Below are 6,000 nucleotides of genomic sequence, written 5' to 3' on the forward strand. Positions count from 1 at the left end.
CTTTTGGTTATAATGCTTCTTTTGTACTATCTTCGCTTTTTGAAGCTCCTCTTTGGCCAAACGGCAGGTGTCTTCAAGACGATTACGCTGTTCGACTATGTACCTATAGGATGTTTTTAAATCGTTATCAAGATGATCAGTGGCCCACAATTCTTTCAATATTGCCAGAGAACCTCAGGCATAACGGACGTAGAGCAAGTGGAACGGGGAGAAGCCTATGCTCGACTGGGGAACCTCGCGATAAGCGAAGAGTAAGGGCGCCAGATACTTTTCCCATTTCTTTGGACTCTCCTGACACATTCCTCTTATCATTTGTTTCAGGGTGCCGTTGAACCTCTCTACAAGGCCATTAGCCATGAGATGATACGTGGTTGTTGGCAGCTGCTTGAAAGAGAGAATTCAGCTTAGCTCCTCCATTAGGCGTGACGAGAATGACATGCCTCTGTCACTAATTATCTCCCATGGGACTCCTACACACGAAAACATCTCCAGAAGCGCCTGAGCGACTTTCTCCGTCTCGATGCTCGGCAGTGCTACAGCTTCGGGATAACGCGTTGCCATGTCCACCATTGTCAGTACGTACTTGTTTCCGCCCTCTCACATCGGTGATAACGGACCAACGATATCAATAGCTACTCCCTTGAACGGGGTCCCAATTATAGGAGTGTTTCCGAGTGGTACACGACCCACTAAGTGCTTGGGAATAGTTCTTTGACATATATCACACAATTTAACAAATCGTGTGATGTCCGACAGAACCCCTGGCCAGTAGAACTCTTCGAGTACCCGGTCTGTAGTTCGTTTAATTCACTGATGACCTGAAAGGATGCCTTCATGGGTGATTTTCATCACAAAATGTCCGAGGCAGCTTGGTACCACAAGCTGATTTACCTGCCTCTTAGAGTGAAGGGCGTACTTGCGATAGAGGATATCGTCCTTCATAAAGAACAATATTTTCGCAAACTTTGTCTTCACCTCTTTGTTAATGGCTTCGAAGCATTTCCGCAGGCTGCTGTCTTCCTCCTGTTTGGTTCTGAAGTCATGTGGGCTGATGTCCGAGGGGTTACTAACTGGTGCCGGGAGTAGATGTGGATTTTTTGTCTGTCGGTTTAATGCTGCAACTTTTGTCTTGAAACGTCTTTGCCTTGAAGCCGATGCTGAAATATTTGCATACGAGGGTCCGTGTGCAGAACCAAAATTTTCTGCGCCTGGATACTCTTCTGTGGCATTCTGGGTGTAAAGACGGCTCTTCCAATCGTTATCAGCATTGTGAGATTCTCTCACTCCTTCCAGATTTCCCAAGACAACATCGTTTAAAAGATTATCAATAGAAAAGACTCGAGTCTTGCCAGTAAAGAAAGGTGAAATAATTTCCACGTGTGCTTCGGGCAGCTTAAGCAACCGTTCATACAAAAGGTAAATTGAGAAAAACTGATCAGTCAGCCTGCTATCCACCACAAAAGACCTTTTGACAATGATTGAATTGCATCCGGTATCTCAGAGTACTGTTGCGGGATGTCCTTCGAGCATACCTTTGCCCGTGGGCATCGATTTTTTCTTCAGCTTGGCTGGGTGCATTTCCGCGCACTCCGGACTATAAAAACACAAAGGGAAGCCTGTAACTCTGAATTAATTACCTTGGCTTCATCTTTTTGTTGAAAAGAACATGAGGCCTTCTCAACGGTGTTGGCTTTTTTGCGACAGTCACTTATTTTATGCCCAGTGCGGCGACATTTGCCACAAAAGGGTGGCTTTGTACCCAGAACATTCGTGTTGGTCCAGCAATCAGCAGCTCTGTGACCTTTATTGTTACAAAGGAAGCACTGCGGTCTCTCTTTGTCGTCTTGCCGCTTAGACGTTTGAGTTTGACCTGGGGGCTTGCTCAGGATATCGCCTTTACATTTGCCAAGGTTAATCCACCCCTGGGCCTCCAAATAGTGGTCCGTAGCCTCCGCAAGTTTTTCAAGGCTTTCACAGTTTCTTTCTTTAAGAAACACAGAGAGTTTCTCGTGGCATTGTGCGAAAAACTACTCCGAGACAATTTTGTCTCGTAGAACATCGCAGGTTTTGTCTGTATTGGTCATTTCATGTCAATGGTCAAAATAACCGTACAGACGACCGGCAAACTGCGTTACTGTTTCAGAATTATCTGGTTTTTCTGATCGAACTTTAGTCCGATAGCCTATTTCTATGAACCTAAAGCATTGTAGTAGCGTTTTCTTCAACGTTACGCAGTCCGCCGCATGTTCAGGTGCCATCCTACCAACTACACTCAACGCTTCTCCGGTCAAGCACAGGCTTAGTGATAGGGCCCATTTGTCTTGCGGCCAGTCTTTACTAGTAGCGACGCGCTCAAATCGCTGTATATAAGCGTCCAGCTCATCGCGTTTTTTGTTAAAGGCTGGGATGAGTTTATGTGAACTTTGGTAGCTCTGCGTGGTGCTTACGGGCGCACCCTTGGTAACCTGCCCAGTAGTTGTGCTCGTTAAAGAACCCCAGGTGGTCTAAATTTCCGGAACCCTCCACTACGGCGTCTCTCATAATCATATAGTGGTTTTGGGACGGTAAACCCCACATATCAATCAATCAATCAGTAGTTGTGCTACCTGCTGTCGCACCTAAGTTATGCAACCTTAACTTGAGCTCAAGAACATCCTTCTCTGCTTTTATTCTAGCGACTGTGTCTCCCTCGGCTTCTTTCGCGGCATTTCGTTCAGCCACACGAGCATCACGTGCCTCTTTTTTGCGTGCGCGTTCTTGGTTCATCCAATCTTTTAATGCTGAGCCACATAACCCCGATTCCTTTCCAATCGCCGTCAGCTTATCTGCCTCCATCATCGACCGTCACACACACACACACACACACACACACATATGCAATCTGATGCTCTTCTTAGATAGAACAAGAGTAGTGCTGTCTTGCGGACGCCAGATATGTTGTGGTTAGGTTCGTCACGTAGTAGGGCGTGTGACGCGAGCAAGAAGGAGACAGTGCGGAACACAAAATGAAGTTATATTGGAGGAGAAAAAACATTGCAAATACAGTAACATACGTCGTATATGCACGCGGTTTATACACATAAATAGTATACAGTCTCACAGTCTGTGCCAGAGCCCGGTGCCTTGAAGTGGGAACCATTGCGTGCTCGGATGCAGTCGTCGCTTGGGTGCACAGGTCAACATATCGTTGTAGAGGCCATCACCAGGTCTAGGCGTAGCCGCACACTGTCAGCGAGGTCAGCTCGCTGTACGTGGTCAGCAGCTCCAGTCTTTCGAGGGCGCTCGCCGTACCGGAGATGTCCACAGGACCACTCACTCAGAACTCGTGCCTGGCGACGCCAACACGCCGTGCCCCGAGGACGTCAATGGCTCGAGGACAGGAACCAGGCCTTTCGAACCTCGCGCGTAGTAGCGGGTTCGCCCTAGGCTCCTTTGCGTCGTCTCATCGGCGTCCGAACAGCTTCGTTGTGCGCGAGTGCCTCCTCTTCTTCCTTCATTGGGCCCGCTTCAATGCCCCTTCATTTTTGTCATCTTCCAGGTAATGTGGCGCTGTCGTCTGCTGTCCTCGCATTTTACAAGCTACTACATCACAATATGGTATGCCTCAGCAAGTTCTGGTGTCGTGCGATCGTGGTGTCTAAACAAGATCTCCGTCGTGGTGAATTGCGCTTCAAACAGGCACTCAGAGCAGTGCATGAACAGGTGCGTTAGAAGTCTCCTCTACGAGAAAGACTGATGTTTTTTAAGACATATGTTTGAACATCGGCCTTTTTGACCAACGTCATCTACTGTATTGTTTTTCTCAAGCATTACTAGTTACAATATTGCGTAATAATCATGAACACAGTCAAATTCATCAAGCTGATATGAAGCAACGGTGCTCGCAAGGATGGTAGCGCTGGACACTTCTCTACGTATAAACTTAAGTGAGTTTCACCTAACCAGAACTGACGTTAGCCTGACTCGCGAAAAGACACTGCACACATGTTTGCATGGACTGAGTCGCCCATCCCCGCTATGCGGAAAACGGTCATTAGTAGATTCACCAGGGTACAAAACTAAAATTAGGTTATGGAAAAGTAACGCGCTTTATTAGGTTATATCTAGTATAACTCCACCCGTTCTCACCAAACGCACTTCTGCAAAGCACGACAATTCAGCCTGAGCAAGTTTGTTTATGTTACTGAAACTTTACACTCAATGCAGTTTACTGAAAATCATTACTTCATGACACTTACCTGTACGGCTGGGAGAACTATCATAACACTGACAGCGTCCAGCTATAACTGAAAAAAATTTTGTCAGTGATGTAAATATGTTCTCGATACAGACAACATGCTCATCCAGCTTATTGGTGAGAGGCGTGTTCTGCCAGACATCTGCAGACAGGGAGAAATGTAATTGTCGTTATCATCCGGCATCGGCTGTCTGCTACACTGTGGTATCTGTTGTTGACTTCGTCCGAGCCATTGATTTCGATGTTTCTACCAAACTGCGTGTGAACTGGCTATTAGGTGCTCTCGGTTACATGGACGAGTGGAGATTACTCTGTGCTGGGGGCATTGTTGATGGATGAAAATGCGATACGTTTACATGGGCACAAAGGAATATGCATTTCTATGTATTTTTTAATGATGCGATAATAACTCTCTGCTGTTTGTCACCTGTACAATTGTGCGCCCATCCAGATCATTATGGTCATCGTGAAGAGACTCAATTCGTGGCAAACGTTCTTGTTTTGCTTTCCCAATATACCGCAGGCAAGTTACCGCAGATGTCGGCTGCGTTTGTTGATAAATTATTATTGCTTGGTAGGCGCATATCGAGAGCGATCAGTGTTAAAATGAATAGCACAGGGCTGAGTACAGCACCCTGAGGGACGTAACGACAACTGAGATGTGGAGACATGTTCCTGGCCGAGAATACAGAGATCTGCCACTGCAACTGCCTTACACCTTCAAAATTTGTAAGCCTAGAAATTTTCCCTGGAAAATGCGCTCCTGTGGCATTGACGCGCAAAGACATTAGGATTTACAGTGTCTCAATGAATGGTCAAAATATACCGTATTCTTGATGTCATAAATTTTTCGCTCTCTAGAGTTGATCGATGATACACTTGGTTGGTTCCAATGCGCTAAATTTTTCTCCTCTCTTGAACTCAAGGGTGGATGTTGGCGAATAGAGGTGAATAAGCGGGACCATGAAAAGACAGCATTTGTTACGCCAGCTGGCCTGTACGAATTCAAAGCGCTTCCTTTTCGACCTGTGTACCGTGTCAGCGACGTTTCTGAGAATGATAGACGCTGTTCTCACAGCATTGAAGTGGCAGGCATGCTTAGTGTATTTGGAAGATGTATTTCCCGCAACATTTGACCAACATATACAGCCACAGCGCATAATACTGGAAGCCATCAGCTCGGCAGACTTGACTATCAAACAGAAAAAATGTCACTTCGCCTTTGAAGATCTGCGAATCCTTAGGAATGTCATAAGTACCGAAGGCGTTCGCCCAGATCCTGAAAACACAGCGGCTATCGCGAGGTTTCCGACACCCAGAGATAAACAGTCAGTACGCTACTGTTTGGGTTTATGTGCGTACTACAGAAGATTTTCGGAAATGTTTTAAATATTTCTGAACCCCTTACATATTTAACAAGAGATGACGTGCCCTTTATGTGGACAAGCGAACAACATAGGGCTTTTGACGAGTCAAGGAAACGTCTGCAGGCTTCTCCAATCCTCGCCCATTTCGATGAGCCGACACTGAGGTTCGTACATGTGCGAGTAATGTCGACCTTGGCGCTGTTATAGTTCAGTGCGGAACCGCCAAGAGAAAGTGTTAGCCTATGCCAGCCGCAAAATCTCGAAAGCTGCAGCAAACTACTCTGCAACAGAAAAAAGAGTGTCTCGCTGTCATCCTGGCAATCAGTAAATTTCGACGCTAACTCTACGGCAGACCATTCAAAGCAGCCAGCGATTGCCATTCCCCGTGCTGGTTGG

This window comes from Rhipicephalus microplus, chromosome 3 (assembly GCF_043290135.1).
Source record: "Rhipicephalus microplus isolate Deutch F79 chromosome 3, USDA_Rmic, whole genome shotgun sequence".
In the NCBI taxonomy this organism is placed as follows: domain Eukaryota; kingdom Metazoa; phylum Arthropoda; class Arachnida; order Ixodida; family Ixodidae; genus Rhipicephalus; species Rhipicephalus microplus.